The sequence below is a fragment of the Schistocerca cancellata genome, chromosome 5, assembly GCF_023864275.1.
Source record: "Schistocerca cancellata isolate TAMUIC-IGC-003103 chromosome 5, iqSchCanc2.1, whole genome shotgun sequence".
NCBI classification, from domain to species: Eukaryota; Metazoa; Arthropoda; class Insecta; order Orthoptera; family Acrididae; genus Schistocerca; species Schistocerca cancellata.
Genome location: NC_064630.1, coordinates 594954867 through 594972834, shown reverse-complemented (window position 1 = coordinate 594972834; position 17968 = coordinate 594954867).

Sequence of the window (17968 nt, the reverse complement as noted above, 5' to 3'; positions counted from 1 at the left end):
GTAAGTAAAGAAAAGGGTTCTGGAAAATCGCCACTGCACCATCAGAGAGGTTGCTCATGATATCAGCATATCCTGCGGCGCACACCAAGCAGTTATTTCGGATGTTTTGCGCATGAAACGTGTAGCAGCAAAGTTTATTCCGAAATAGTTGAGTTTCGACCAAAAACGACGTTGCGTAGACATCGTTCAGGAACTGCTGAATGATGTCGACGACGATCAAGAACTTCTAAAGATTTTTATAAAAGTTAACGAAACATGGGTATACGAGTAACCACGGCCCAATAGTTCCAAAGGAATTGCCTGAGGAGCTGAGGAGACAAGGCCGGAAAAAAACGACAAGTTCGATAACATGTGACGGTTCTTCTCACCATTTTATTCTCACTGATTCTGGTATTCAGTATAAATTGGACAGAAAATTATCCTGATTTCCTAACGTTCTTATTGGATTCCTTCAATGTCTCTTTGTGGTTAAACTTTTTATTTCGGTTCCTTATAAGCTCTTGTTTGATGGCTGTGTTTTAGTGTCTGAGTTTTGTACGAGTTGCAGATTTTGTTCATCATTACTTAAACGGCCTTCTATAATTTTGTGTTCTGGCGTAAAAATTTGCTCATTACTTTACATTCTGTCTTATTAACTCCTTCAGTGTCCGCCTCTCCGTTTGAAATTAGTGTTGCGGGCTCATAAAGACACAATAGTTTGTTGACTCTGTTGTGCTGTCCCCGCCTTGTGAATTTGAAATGCGAATTTACTTTGTGCATCGTTACTTAACTCTGATATAGTTGTTGGCCTTCTGTCACGTTCCGACTTCTTATTGGTTCATTTGTTTCCATAGGGGAGCTTGTGGACTGTATTACTAGCCTGTACTGGATTCATCATGCAAAATTTAGGCAATTACACTCCTGGAAGTTGAAATAAGAACACCGTGAATTCATTGTCCCAGGAAGGGGAAACTTTATTGACACATTCCTGGGGTCAGATACATCACATGATCACACTGACAGAACCACAGGCACATAGACACAGGCAACAGAGCATGCACAATGTCGGCACTAGTACAGTGTATATCCACCTTTCGCAGCAATGCAGGCTGCTATTCTCCCATGGAGACGATCGTAGAGATGCTGGATGTAGTCCTGTGGAACGGCTTGCCATGCCATTTCCACCTGGCGCCTCAGTTGGACCAGCGTTCGTGCTGGACGTGCAGACCGCGTGAGACGACGCTTCATCCAGTCCCAAACATGCTCAATGGAGGACAGATCCGGAGATCTTGCTGGCCAGGGTAGTTGACTTACACCTTCTAGAGCACGTTGGGTGGCACGGGATACATGCGGACGTGCATTGTGCTGTTGGAACAGCAAGTTCCCTTGCCGGTCTAGGAATGGTAGAACGATGGGTTCGATGACGGTTTGGATGTACCGTGCACTATTCAGTGTCCCCTCGACGATCACCAGTGGTGTACGGCCAGTGTAGGAGATCGCTCCCCACACCATGATGCCGGGTGTTGGCCCTGTGTGCCTCGGTCGTATGCAGTCCTGATTGTGGCGCTCACCTGCACGGCGCCAAACACGCATACGACCATCATTGGCACCAAGGCAGAAGCGACTCTCATCGCTGAAGACGACACGTCTCCATTCGTCCCTCCATTCACGCCTGTCGCGACACCACTGGAGGCGGGCTGCACGATGTTGGGGCGTGAGCGGAAGACGGCCTAACGGTGTGCGGGACCGTAGCCCAGCTTCATGGAGACGGTTGCGAATGGTCCTCGCCGATACCCCAGGAGCAACAGTGTCCCTAATTTGCTGGGAAGTGGCGGTGCGGTACCCTACGGCACTGCGTAGGATCCTACGGTCTTGGCGTGCATCCGTGCGTCGCTGCGGTCCGGTCCCAGGTCGACGGGCACGTGCACCTTCCGCCGACCACTGGCGACAACATCGATGTGCTGTGGAGACCTCACGCCCCACGTGTTGAGCAATTCGGCGGTACGTCCACCCGGCCTCCCGCATGCCCACTATACGCCCTCGCTCAAAGTCCGTCAACTGCACATACGGTTCACGTCCACGCTGTCGCGGCATGCTACCAGTGTTAAAGACTGCGATGGAGCTCCGTATGCCACGGAAAACTGGCTGACACTGACGGCGGCGGTGCACAAATGCTGCGCAGCTAGCGCCATTCGACGGCCAACGCCGCGGTTCCTGGTGTGTCCGCTGTGCCGTGCGTGTGGTCATTGCTTGTACAGCCCTCTCGCAGTGTCCGGAGCAAGTATGGTGGGTCTGACACACCGGTGTCAATGTGTTCTTTTTTCCATTTCCAGGAGTGTATTTATTATTCCATCTCTCAGGCTCTTTACATTTCTATTTTTTTCCCTCAATATCACGCTCACACATGAAATAATACGCTACACATGCGTCCAACAATTCTCCGGCTAACTCCCTAGTCCTGATTATGCACACTGAGATACTACAATTACTTTATATAATTGAGGCGTTGAGATAAAAAACGGGACTTTTCATCATTTTTGGGGTACATGAGTTATTACTGCAGTTATTTTTTCATGATTCTGTTGCTTCCAAAATGGTATTTGTTAAGAAAATTTTTCCCCGTCTTAACCACTGGTCGAAATTTCGTTTCGTGAAGAAAGAGAACTTGTCGCAGAGACAAGTCCCTGTATTTCACGAAATAACATGAAGCGTGATGACAGAACTGTAGCTGGATGCAGTAAACAACTGTGAGATTTCAGAATGGCGTCGTTGATGGAACCTCCAGACTTGTCCAAAGACGATTTACGTGAATTTGGAGGAGAAATGTGATTAACTGGAACAAAGTCATGGGTTTGCAGCATGTCAGCTGGAAAGGAAACATTGTTCCTAAAAAGGAAACAGTGCAAAAAATGGTTCAAATGGCTCGGAGCACTATGGGACTTAACATCTCTGGTCATCAGTCCCCTAGAACTTAGAACTCCTTAAAACTAAGTAACCTATGGACATCACACAACACCCAGTCATCACGAGGCAGAGAAAATTCCTGACCCCACTGGGAATCGAACCCTCGAACCCGGGCGCGGGAAGCGAGAACGCTACCGCACGACCACGAGCTGCGGACAGAAACAGTCCAGGTTGCAGGTAAATTCTCATACAATTTTCATTGTTTGTATCCTCTGTACATAATACAGAATCCACCAGAAAGATGAATACACACTTTAAGGAACGAAAAGTATTACTTGCGTTTTATTTTACATTTAATAATTGATCACACATCTTGCACAACCTTCAGTTTAGCACATGGTTACTTGAAATGTTCAAAATGTTCACCGATGGCGGCTATACACGTAACAGAATGACGATATGTCGCCGCAACTACGTCAGTCAGTGTTACAGTGGAGACCGCTGCACATGTCGCTGTAAGCTCCTGGCGAAGTTCCTCCAGCGCGCGTGGCTTACGTCTATAGACGTCATCTCTCATAGTTCCCCACAAGTAAAAGTCGATAGGTGTTAGATCTAGCGACCGTGTAGAGAGCTCAATGGGCCCTCTTCGTCCAATCCGGAAAATTGTCATCCAGGAAAGCTAGGTGGTAGTGTGGTGGCACGCCGTCCTGTTGGTAGAAGAGCTCTTGATCAGCTCCATAAAGCGCATGTATACCTGGCACATTTCTAGGTACACTTCTCCAGTAACTGTATCATCAAAGAAAAAGGGTCCTACTAAGACCCCAGATGATAGTCCACACCAAGCATGAACCCCTGGTAGATTGATCGCTTTATCCGCATAAGCCGGCCGCGGTGGTCTAGCGGTTCAGGCGCTCAGTCCGGAACCGCGCGACTACGACGGTCGCAGGTTCGAATCCTGCCTCGGGCATGGATGTGTGTGATGTTCTTAGGTTAGTTAGGTTTAAGTAGTTCTAAGTTCTAGGGGACTGATGACCACAGATGTTAAGTCCCATAGTGCTCAGAGCCATATGAACCATTTTATCCGCATAAACATGCGGATTTTTCGGTGCCCAGTACACAATGTTATGCCAATTCACGGTTCCATTAAGTTTAAATTGTGCCTCGTTACTCCACACTACCTTCGTCACAAATTGTTCGTCATCAGCTATCATTTGCTGATACCATTCTCAAAACTGTATTTGGGGTTCAGGATCATCATCGTTAACCGCGTGCAGTAATCGTGAAATGTAAACTTTCCACTTTACTGCTTTCAGAATTCTTCGTGCACTTGCACTGAGAACCCCCACTTCACGTGCACATTGCGTAGCAGACTTCTGTAGAGGATTAACAAACGTTTCCAACACGAGAGCCTACGAAGCAGGACTTCTAGCTGTACGCTGTCTTCCTGATCTTACTTTGAGAGTATCACAAATCGCCTCATGCAATTGAAACTTTTCAGTGATGCGTTTAATTGTTAGGCGGGTTGGCGGTTCTGTTGCAAACTCCCGCCTCCACTGACGCTACACTTCAACGGCATTATAAAGCTTAAAAGACCACTTCACAATACATTTTTGTTGCTCGAATGTCAAGAGTGCTCCAGCCATCTTGTTTTCTCAATACCGAGATGAAAGTACTAATATCTGTTGAGCCAAAGACCATACTACAGCACACTCGTAACTCAAATTGAACGACAATATCGATATCTCGATAGAGCCTGACAAACAGTCCATACATTTTTCTGGCGGACTCAAGTAGTAGCAACCTGTTTAGAAAAATTTGTTTATAAATTGGGCCGTTACATAATAAAAAATATTTGAGACCACTGTTTAATCAAAATGCATCTCTGTTTCACCCAGTAGCTGTGGAATGGTGAAATATGAATGTCCTCTGGTTAAAACTAGGATAGTTCCTCATTTTCGTAACGTGTCGACAGCGTACATGGACGTGATTCCTCTGAAACATGAAAAAGAAAAAGATATTTAACACATGATTGACGTTATCTCTTCTGCAGTTTCGTGAGTATTTTGGTAAATTGCTAGAGAAATGTTCTGTTAGTAAAGTTACTGGTGGAGAGGAATGAAACTGGAACTGAAGCTTTGGACAGTTATCAAGAGTGACAAGTTCATTAACGTGTGTCTGACAAAATAAACGGGATTGTTTAACAAGTAAACGACTTGCAATTAACTATCCCATGTTATAAGTCTGGCACTAAAAAGGATATTGAATTGCATTCTATTGTGTATTTTGATATGTAATGTTTAATTATGAATGGCACAAATAATAGGAATATGTATAAACATTTTTAAGTTATTACAAAGAATATTTTTCTTGAAAATATACTTTTTTTGTAGTTACACGATATTAATGATAAAATGAATGTTTAAATAAAAAAGGGGATTTATCAGGTATTTTTATTATTTGCCTTCATTCTATGTGGTACAAGGTGTAAGGCCTGGGAATAACACTATTATACAGGTTTAGCAATATATCTCAAAACCACTTTTGTATGACATGCTCCCCTTTTGATCTCAATGTCTCAATTGTAATAATGTTTCTCTTATTACTTCAAAGACCTTAAAATTCTTAGATTTTCCTAGATGTGCCTCACACGTGTGAAGAGGACATAGCAAATATTTCGTACAGCACTTAAAAAGAAAGAGTATTGATTTACACAGTTGATATAAAATCCAATCAGAGATTCATACAAAAGGGAATATTATGCTTCATGAGACGATTTCGTGCATGTTAAATAAGTTGGAAAAATTAAAATACAAATTTCCTCCAACATCAATTTTTCCCGGCATCCCGGCCCTGGAAAAGTTTTACTGAAGAATAAAGGCCTCTCGGATGATAAGAACAAATAATTTTGATACCCCCCCCCCCTAAGCACGTTATTAAAAACAATCCCAAGGCAGCCTGGAATCTTGAAGTAAAAAGAACTCTGTTCTTCGGAGTGTCTTCGTGGCCACGATGGCACTGAGGAAGACATTTTCTTTTCGGTGAGCTCGAGTGGTGCCACTTTGGAAAGGACGACCTAAGATACGGGAAGTGCACAAAATTCAATAGGTGGTTAGCGCAGCCTCACCTGTAAGACTGGCTGTGTGGACTATGTTTTACTGGTAGAGGCACACCGCCTACTCAAATAACACTAAATGGGGACACGCTCCCCAGTCCACTCTGACGCAGGACCTCGGCGATGCTGTTTGGTTTTGGATCGTTCGTGGAAACTGGTACGGAAGTCTAACCCCATCATAACAATCTTTGATCTCGTTCGCATTGTAGCCAGATACGCGTATAGTAGTAACGGTTGGAATTAGGTCTCATCGCGAGGGAATGAACACAGCCAAACTACGCGCGCAAGATGTCTGTTCTGTCAACCTACTGCACACCACACGCCGATTGGTAAGTGTTTCCTCGCATGCTGCTCTTTGCGTTCGAATATTATTCATGCTCATAGTCAAAAAATGTCTCCCTTCTTTCTCTCACAGCTGTCGACCGCGCATTTTTATCATTTATAGCTCCATACGTCTGAACCCTTTATTCATATTTCGTATTCTTTCTTCATAAATTCATAATCGCTTGGGTTTTCTCCACTTTGGACTGGGTGAATGCGTTCCGTCATTATTTCACTGTTATCGACACGCAGGTCTCCAAACTAGCGTCAAATAAAAAGATCTACACCCAGAGAATGAACATATGAACATCCCAGACTGTGACTCGAGGTTTGTAAGGCCATAAGCAGATTTCGTAATCCGCTTCTGGACGGGCAGTCACTCGTAGCACGGGCAATGAGGCATTGTGGATTGGTGCTGTTGCACTATCTGAGAGCTGCCTCACACTTCATTTGTGTTTATAGTTCAATATATACAGAAATTAATTGACTGTCTACCTCTGTGTTTCTTGTGGCCTTCTCCTTGTTCCTAATCCGGCTAACTCTTTCGGACTGAAACACCTGCTGTAGGTCACGTTTCATATTGCTGTCACGGTCAAGGAGAAAGGAAGATCTCGCAGGTAAGCTATTACTTATCTCGAGATAGCGGGAGGAAGTTACAGTTAGGGTAGCAAGCCAGCCTGACACTGTCAGTAGAATTCCACGGCTTCATTTTGCTACCTCTTTGACGTGACTTATTGAGAAATGTGCTTATCTTTCATTAAATAACACATCTTGAGTTGCTGATCGTTAGCCCAAGGTCATATAAAAAAAGAGACAACCAATATTCCTCAGCTTCCAGATCTGTTAATGGCAGAGCGAAATTATTTTCTGTGCATTATGTATTTCTAAGTATGTATGTTCCGGAACTTTTTCACAACAGTTTTCTCAGATTGGCATTTCGTCCTAAAAGGCCATTGTTTCTATTTCCTCTGCAATCATTATTTTCGTAGTTAATTCGTAGACTGTATCTGAACTCCATACTCAGATCTAAGACATGGTGCTTTAGATCTGACTGCAACCTGTACATGACTTCATCCATGGAGTTGTTACATTATAATCAGTGAGAGAAGTCACCATTACCTGACGTTTTCTATAAGATTACCTGGCTGAACGTAACTAAAATATTTTTATTTCGTCTATAAGTTGTTATGGATTTCGTCAACTTGATGGCGTCTCCCTAAGTTTCCCTTGAAAAATACCACTAGTGGAGGAGTGTTGCCAGAAATCACCTCTTCAGCTCTGTACTCGCATTCGGGAGGACGACGGTTCAAACCCGCGTCCGTCCATACTGATTTATGTTTTCTGTGATTTCCTTAAATCGCTTAAGGCAAATGCCGGGATGGCTCTTCTCAAAGGGCACGGCCGACTTTCTTCCCCATGGTTTCTTAATGCGACAGGACAGATGACCTTGCTGTTTAGTCCCCTCCCGCAAATCAACCAACCAACCAACACCATCACCATTTTAATGATAACTTGTATGCTTTAGCTCTACGTCAGTTTTCAAATATAAATTGCAGAAAGAAATCAAGTGGCAGCTTACGGCGCTACATAACGTCATTTCTACGTTACTTTTGTTTACCGTGATTGTAGAAACGAAAAACAGAAACCCTGAGTCGGTCAGTATCTCCACTTTTCTTGGTCAAACACTGACGATAGCCTCTTTACTTTTCACTCTTCGGGACTCGGAAGTAAATACATGATCGTGTTTAATGTCCCACCGACGACGATGTTACTGGTAGAGGCGCTGGAGTTCGGATTGACCGAGGACAGAACAAGAAAGATTGATGGAAAAAAGAAAGAATACCTAAATTTATATGGTCAGACGATGAACTGGTACTCACTCTTTCGAGTGAGCTCCAGATATGTTATTCTTCTTTCGTCTGTTTTGCCAAAATATCTAAAAATTTGTATTCGTGGTCCGTAGAAGTAGACTCAGTTGGTAGGTACTTATAGTCTGTTACTTGGTCTTCGCCGGCCAGTGTGGCCGAGGGGTTCTATGCGCTTCAGTTTGGAACCGCGCGACTGCTACGGTCGCAGGTTCGAATCCTGCCTCGGGCATGTATGTGTGTGCTGTCCTTAGGTTACTGATGACCTCAGATGTTAAGTCCCATAGTGCGCAGAGCCATTTGAACCATTTGAACTTGGTCTTCGAGTTATTGCTGCTCCATTTCTTGTTACTGTAAGCAGTTAGAAGTGTCACTAGTTCATAATGTTTATTCACCTCACTGCAAGTAACCGTTTGGGTAGTATTGTTTATGTGATTTTGTGTACAGACTAGAGAAGTGCTGAGATATGGAAATATGGAGCTTATTGGAAAACCGCATGGAACTTGGAGACTTAAATTTACCAATGTAACATGATCATTCGCTGTCATGCAAGCAGTAGCAGAAGAGGAAATGATCTTGTAATGATCTTAAGCTGAAATCATAACAAAATTGTAAGTATTATATAATTATCGTAATACTATATAAATAGAGAGACATATTATACGATTTTTTGTAGACAACCAGAGAAGAAGTCATATTTATGATTTCATAGTCTCAATGAATGTTTAAAAAATAACGCTGATACACTGATAACAGCTCCACAAAAGCAACAGAAATGAAATACTAAGAGGTCATTATGAAAAATCCACAAACAATGGAGAGAATAGTATGATTCGAGAATGTAGATCTATCAATGTTTGTTCTCAGATGTACACAATGAAGTTTCTAACCTCATAGTATATTCAAATGTAATTTTCTGTTGGTCATGAGACAGCAAAAATGAGGAAATGCTAACAGAATAAAATATTTTCAGGCTTTCATCCGCAAGCAGTTACACATCCACGGAAGATTCGGGCCGAATCCATGTCCACTATTCTCAAGTGGATCTTATTCTGTCATATTGCCGTCGACATGCTTTGATACAACGCCTACAGAGCGTTTTCCCTGCTAGAAACTCAGCGAACTATGAGTGTCCATACTAAGTGTATGAAGCAGTGTATTCCTGCCTTCGTATAGGACACAGCTCCTATAATTGGGAAACTATACTCTACCACAAGTAAATTTGGGACCGAGGGAGGTGCCGCAGAGATTAGCATAGTGGACTCGCGTTCGGGAGGACGACGGTTCATCCTAATTTAGGTTTTCCGTGATTTCCCTAAATCGCTTTACGCAAATGCCGGGATGGTTCATTTGAAAAGTCACGGCCGTTTTCCTTCCCCATCCTTCCCTAATCCCATGGGACCGTTGGCTAGCTGTTTGATTCCCTCCCCCCCCCCCCCCCTCTCAAGTCAACCAACCAAGCAAGTAAACTGGGAAATCAAACGTTTCAAACTTTCTGAAAATTTCTGAAAATCTTATTAGAGAAAGTCTCGTCCTTTCACGTTCCCATATATCAACAGCAGTAGATTCCAGCATGCAATCGAAACATGGGACTCGTATAATAAATAGCTTTGTGCCGCAAAAAAATCTGTCTTAGAAGTTGAGTGACTCAGGGTCCATAAGAATTTCTGGTCTCCCATTCAATCCTTGTTATGGTAATTTGTTTTACTTACGGTAGTGTCAATATCAATAAATTGAAGCGACTGATATGCAATCAGTGACACATGACGTGCAACAGTTCAATTCCGCAGGTAACCCCTACAAAACAATCTTTTCATGTAGTGTTAACGTGGAGAAACACCTCCTATAATTTCTAATAGACGATCCAGAAACAGTGTGGTTGTGTCATAAGGCCGCGCTGGATTAGCCGAGCGGTCTAAGGCGCTGCAGTCGTGGACTGTGAGGCTGGTCCCGACGGAGGTTCGCGTCCTACCTCGGGCATGGGTGTATGTGTGTTTGTCCTTAGGATAATTTAGGTTAATTAGTGTGTAAGCTTAGGGGCTGATGACCTTAGCAGTTAAGTCCCATAAGATTTCACACACATTTGAACACATTTGTCTCATAAGACAAGCACAGTGTAGTTGTCTCATAAGCCAAACACAGTGTGGCTGCCTCATGATTCCCTAATTTAACAACCACAATTTTGATCAGCATTTGAGGACGATAAGCTTTTAATTATGTCAGTAAAATGCGAGAAGTAATCTTAATTTCATGGTGGAGATAACTATTGTAGCAGGCAAAAGGGAGACTGTTCATGTATCTATTTGCTGACCGAATTTCTTTGCTCAATATGGTAAAATTACCGAATGTTGAAAGGATCAAGAGTGCGATTTGAATGCAAATTTAATGTTATGGACTATTTTCTGGAGCTACCAGGTGTTGGAGTACAGCTGGAGGGAAAGATACAGCATAGTTCGTTTATTAGGTAATCCTCTCTGAAGTACATAGCCGCCCTGTGTCCGAGATACGACCCATACCTTTCTATTACCACATAACAGTTTTTAAGAATTTTATATTGCTTGAAGTTAAAGATCTTCTGGATTAATAGACCGCGTCATATTTATGCTATACGATCGACGTATTTGACTGGTGTCTTTTTCAGTATCTTCCGGTATCCACGGTTAGTTGAATGCTAGCTTGCTTCGTAGAAGACTGCCTCCACTAAGAGCGGCTTATAGTCACATTATTAAATTATAAGGGGCTATCAAAAATTTCCGTTCGAAGGTCGTGCAGTTCAGAATGTGTATGCCAATGAGATAACCATCCCACCGACGAACCGGGTAGTAGATACCCGTTCGATAAAACACTGTATCCCGCTGTGTGAAGAAGTCCGTAACTTGCTGCTGCACATGCTCATCCGACTGGAAGGCCTTTTTTAAGGGACTGAAGGCGAGATTATCGTACGAGGAGAGGACGATTGAGAGCTCGAGTGTGTCCCACTTGAGTTGTCGGAACTTTGCTGTATGGAGAAGTGCGTTATAATGAAGCATCAGTACCCCTTCGCGCACCATTCCACAACCGTATTCCTCTTTCGGCAGCCGAGAAAATAATATCAGCATGTTAGTCCTGTTTGGACGCATTTGGTACACTACTGGCCATTAAAATTGCTACACCTAGAACAAATGCAGTTGATAAACGGGTATTCATTGGACAAATATATTGTACTAGAACTGACATGTGATTACATTTTCATGCAATTTGGGTGCATAGATCCTGAGGAATCAGTACCCACAACAACCACCTCTGGCCGTAATAACGGCCTTCATACGCCTGGGCATTGAGTCAAACAGAGCTTGGATGGCGTGTACAGGTACAGCTGCCCATGCAGCTTCAACACGACACCACAGTTCATCAAGAGTAGTGACTGCCGTATAGTGACGAGCCAGCTGCTCGGCCACCATTGACCAGACATTTTCAATTGGTGAGAGATCTGGAGAATGTGCTGGCCAGGGCAGCAGCCGAAAATTTTCTGTATCCAGAAAGGCCCGTACAGGACCTGCAACATGCTGAAATGTAGGGTTTCGCAGCGATAGAATGTCCGGTAGAGCCACGGGTCGTAACACATCTGAAATGTAACGTGCACTGTTAAAAGTGTCGTCAATGCGAACAAGAGGTGACGGAGACGTTTAACCAATGGCACCCCATACCATCACGCTGGGTGATACGCCAGTATGGCGATGACGAACACACGCTTCCAATGTGCGTTCACCGCCATGTCACCAAACACGGATGCGACCATCATGATGCTGTAAACAGAACCTAGATTCATCCGAAAAAATGACGTTTTGCCTTTCGTGCACCCAGGTTCGTCGTTGAGTAACGATCGCAGGCTCTCCTGTCTGTGATGCAGCGTCAAGGATAACAGCAGCCATGGTCTCCGAGCTGATAGTCCATGCTGCTGCAAACGTCGTCGAACTGTTCGTGCAGATGGTTGTTGTCTTGCAAACGTCCCCATCTGTTGACTCAGGGATCGAAACGTGGCTGCACGATCCGTTACAGCCATGCGGATAAGATGCCTGTCGTCTCGACTGCTAGTGATACGACGCCGTTGGGATCCAGCACGGCGTTCCGTATTACCCTGCTGAAACCACCGATTCCATATTCCGCTAACAGTCATTGGATCTCGAAAACGCGAGCAGCAATGTCGCGATACGATAAATAGCAATCGCGATAGGCTACAATCCGACCTTTACCAAAGTCGGAAACGTGATAGTACGCATTTCTACTCCTTACACGAGGCATCACAACAACGTTTCACCAGGCAACGCCGGTCAACTGCTGTTTGTGTATGAGAAATCGGTTGGAAACTTTCCTCATGTCAACACGTTGTAGGTGTCGCCACCGCCGGCAATCTTGTGCGAATGCTCTGAAAAGCTAATCATTTGCATATCACAGCATCTTCTTCCTGTCGGTTAAATTTTGCATTTGTAGCACGTCATCTTCGTGGTGTAGCAATTTTAATGGCCAGTAGTGTAATATCTGCGCCATAGTTCTCATTTCCACATTTACCGCACGGAAGTCTGAAAGACACGAATGCCTCGCTAATCCCTTGACTACATGTAGATGGTTATATACCCGAATTAGAGTCGTTCGACCTTGCATATTGCTGCAACAACGCTCTCAAACGGGAACTTTTTGATCGCCCCTTACGAGAAAAAGAGACATGTCAAGAGCTGTAAACTCAAAAACTTACCTAGGGTCTACACAAGCCCTCATCCTTGCACCAGGTAGGGACCACTACGTTGACGGTTTACGAAGAGGGTGAGACGGTAAGACGTGTCTCAGTAACTGTCTTCACCGTAAACAATTAAGACACTTCTTTTGCGCTTAAGTCACTTACAGTTTCTCAGCTCAGTGGTTATCATTAAGGACTCTGAATTGCGTGTGTAAGTGGATAATCTGAGACCAAAGTTTTTGTTAATGTAACTTTAATCTGAATCCTTGTTCCAGCAACTCGATGACAGTATACGCTGACAAAGACGTAAGAAATGTACTTTCAGAATCTTGGCGGATGGAGCACTACATTTGCTGACTTCTATATCGGTAACTGACAACCCATAGCCGAATAGAACGGCCTCCGATTGAAAAGGATAAATAAGGTGACTGCAATTACTTTTCATTGAGGAACAATCTTGGACCAAAGATAGGCTACGTGGTCTTTTCTTTTGAAAGTCTGCTTACCGAGATTTGCTTGTACGTAACGGTGGAAAATATAAAACTTTTTCTCCTGTGTGGAGGAGTCGTCTAGGGAACGAAGAGTGTGATGAGGAGACATACAGGTTCCAAATATGCTTGTAACATGTATTGTAATATTGTATGTATTGTAATATGGAGTGCTTAAACGTCTTTGGAAGCGTATAGCGATGTCTTTGAGGTGCTGTATGCAAAAGATAAAAAAAAGAATCAAAAAAACATTATACACATTAGCAGAGATGTTGTATCTTGTGTTATATGCGTTGTACCTAAAACTTTTAAACAGGGGTAAAGATATTTCATAGACTTCCTTAAAAGATACAAACCGTTCCTTAAAAGATAAAAGCCGTTCCAGGAAACCTGTAGTGAAAAGAGGTACAACACGATTAGTTATTCGAAAGAGTATCTAAAAAAACGAGGTTTCACATTTTATTAATTAATTAATCCCTGTGAAACCCATTCATAAGTGATAATAAGAAATATTTATTATATCAGTATTTGAGGTCTTTACAGAGAAATAGGAACAAATTAATTTTGTTAACTCTTTGAGGTAAAATAACAATCACAAGTATGCACAATCTACTTTCCTTAGGTAAAAATCTACAAATTTACAGATTATATATTTCACAGAACAATGCAGTTCCATATTGTTATTGATGTCCATTTATTCTTTCGACCAAAGGTAAGAGCGATATAAAACAATCGTGTTTTATTAAAAAAGTTTTTGGAATAAGAAAATCCTATCACTTTATACACAATTTCTTATCAGTTATTGGAGTTTTACTATATATAACATCACCCTCAGCAATATAGTGGTGATGCACTGCTCATTCTTAAAAAAGTCAACGTTACTGGTTTAGTCCTCATAGTATTTTACAAAGTGTTTTCCAATGGAGTTAGTACACGTTCGTTATCATGGATCAGCCTATCGAAAGAATTAGAAGAGGAGAAACATAGTACAATATGGAATGTAAATCATGATGTAACTAGTCATTTTTTTGGTTCAAAGGATAAAATTCGTCTTAAGCGACACGAAAAAGTATATGGGAGTGTGCTCAAATCTTTGGTTTTTTAGTATGACACTTTCTCGAGAAGTTGTAAAACACGTCGTTGTAGTTCTTACGAAAACGTAAAGTATCTTTGTTTGATTATCTTTTCCCACTCTGTTGAATAAATTCGTGGGGGATTAATGGAAAAAAATAGAAGAACTAAGTTTGGAGAAATTCGTCGATACATAACTGTTTGTTGTCCTTTTCGACAAAAGCTGAACCATCTGTTCGTGTGGTTCTCAAATGACTCTCTCCAACGTTCCATCACTGTCACGTCATCGGGAGGCAGTTATCTCTGGTGAAGAGGTGCCATGGCACAAAAGACACACTCCAAGTCTCATTAACCTTCATAAGAAATCTAAAAAAGAAAGAAGGAGTTGTTTTAAATTGACTGGCTATACAGATATAGCCATTAAATTCACTAAAGTTTTTGAATACAGGTTCTGACAGTATTTTTTAATTAATGAACTGTAGCTGAATCCGTCATTCAGCATTAGTTTTAATGTTTCTTTGATAAATTAACCAAAACAACGTTCCAAATTAAGCAAACGGATCGAACCGTTACAGCTGCGACTGCCAAATGCATAGTCGAATCCAGTCGATGCATTAAGGTCCCCAGTGTTACTCAAAGAGAACTACTTACGCTCTTGTCAAAACGATAAGCGAAACAGACCTTCACAGTCGACGTATCGAATCTCTGTCGTCATCTGACAGTGCCTTTCTTCGTTATTCCAGTAATGCGACTAAGACATCTTTCGCCAAAGCTAAAACGTTACTGTTAGATTTAATGGTGTAAGTATTACATCCACGTAGTAGAATGTATACGCCACAAGAACTACAATGGCAAACAAACTCAAGTACCACGTTGTTCAGAATGAGTATTTTAGTCCGCCGCGTACTATAGACTACTTTATTTAAATTCGTATCTGCTTAAAACTTATTCATTACTGCTAAAGGACAACGAAAACTTCATGAACTTCGTTCAGACTACAACACTTAGGCTACTAGTAAGCCTCCATACGCTTCCTGCCCCAAGCTAGAGTGCAGTAAAACATAAGTATAAAGCGATGAATTATAAAAGGGAACATTGATCAGTAAGAGGGTTTCCCACGAAAAGACAAATTCCAGGATCGGTTCCTGGTTTCGCGTTAAGTTTTAATCTGACACAGAATTTGTACGAATTTCCATGTTAACACTAACTGTGAAACATTTCTAGTACCGTGGCCGATTATAAAAGTAAACAAATCCGAAACACTAGAAAATTTCTTAGAAGTTTTATCTGATTTATTATTACAACATAATAGTAAATGTCGAAAGGCTACTGATATTGAGCTCATATCAAACTACTCATTTCAGAAGAAATCAATGGTATTCAAGATGGTCGTAACAACAAGGAGCAACGTTGGCCAGAATATTCGGGTATTTCTAGTCTTCCCGTTGCCCCCGGGAGCACGTCATCTGCTCCTCAGTCCAAAACAAGTAACTCCACTTTAACTGCCTCTCTATGTACGCACTTAAGTACTATAATTAGGATTTCATGCGAAGTCACTTTTTCTCAAGTTCCACAATAAATGCTAATCAGCAGAATATGACTCCTTATTTTAACGTTTTTGACAATTACCCTGTAGAGATTCGATATACGCAGTGTTTTTGGCATGCTTCTGTTTCCGATTAATAGTCTGATACCGCTTTACCGTTAGCTCATGTTTTGGTGGCATATGAAACAAATTTCTTATCTTTTACTACATGATCAATTTATAGTTATATCAAGGAACAGCTAATAATATTAGAGAATACCTGTATATCAAAGTGGTAATTGATGTCAACATTCGAAGTTAAAATTTTCGTTTGGTAGGATGGACAACGATGCCACAGTTTTATTTCCAAGTTCCATTCGAGAAAATGTCGTATCGATTCTGTACACTGGCTACAGACTACGCTGGTAACGCCTTACAAACAGACATGAAGGCTGTACAGACTTTCGTGAACATATATCATTACCGGATAGAAGTCAATAACAGTTTTAAACGTCTAGAAATATCAAGTTAGACTTCGAATAATAGCTGTACTTTGCAGATATTGAAAGCGGGCGCTTGTAAACTTTGAATCGAAATCGCATAAACAGTCCTCAACGGTATCTTAATACTGCATGTTATGTTTCGCCATGTGTTGTACATCTTACAATTCTTCCCAGACAGTTGAGGATTTTGCCTCTCATCGTTTGCTTTACTACTTCGAGATTGCATACTAATTTATGTTAGCACTCACATTCTTTGTTGTGTATTGTTTGTTCTGCTTTTCCATTTTAAGGCACTCAGTTTTTTACCTTCTGTCGGTGAGATTTTTAGTTACCAAACGATCCTGTGCCTTTGTCGTCGAATGACGCTATATATTAGCCCAGTGTTTCGCTTCTAGCTTTAAATTATTCAATCTGACCTGTATATCAGTTAGTGACAGATTTAATTTAGAAAATAATAAATCTGTTTCAGCAGAACAGTTTGTCTTAACGTTTCTTGTGGCACTATAGTGAGTGAATGAAGATTTCATTTCGGCACTAAAGAAATGCATCCATCGGGACATTGTGTTCTGTCGTTTCATATGACTTCCCAGTTTTCACATAATTTAAATGCAGACTGAAGATTCCATCATAAAGGAGCCACGCATGTGTGAGGGTTCAATATAATAGTGGCAACACTGTCGTAGTGACACAACTTAACGGAATCAAATAATGTCGCTTATATACGTACATATACTTTACCCCAGCAGAAATGGACGCTCATTTCCATATCACATTCATGTGCAGATACGAGAAGAGCAGAGCTTCTTCTAACAGGCGGTCTAATGTAGTGCTGTGACAATGTTTTTGAAACAAGAAACAAGGAGTTGGGTAAGACTCGTATGTGCACGCGGACATGGCTCGACAGTGCCGTTACGCCTTCAAGAATCCTACAAGGAATTTCCGTTGCGTTGCAAAACAGTGGCACAGTGGATTGTAGCTTCCAAAGAGGAATCGCAAATTGTGGTACTTTTCGTTAGCTGCCGTCGGAGACAGAATTAGAACACACCGTAGGAACACCTGTGCACCATAAAAATTCACGACTGGTTCCGCATTATTTATTATCTGACGGCAAATCGGAAATAGCTACCATACGACGCTGTTCGTACATACCAGGAACGCTACGAACGCGAAGGAAAGGCTTTGTTACACCGTATCGTTACGCTAGATGAGAAATGGAGAAAATTATAAAAGCCAATCCTAAAATAACAGCAAAGTAATAGCGCGTTGCAGAACAGCATGAGTATCGAAAGTTCTACATGTCAAAGTTTGTGTTTCTCATGTGGGACTGCTAGGTGTTGCCCTAACCCATACCGTTTCTATCGGCGGACCGTCATTACCCATTTTTGGAATGGAGCCTCCTACCAGCTGTGAGAAAAAGAGGGTGCACTTTCTGCAGAATCCGCTCATCATTTTGCAGGATAATGCCAGGGCACGTACAGTGCGAACT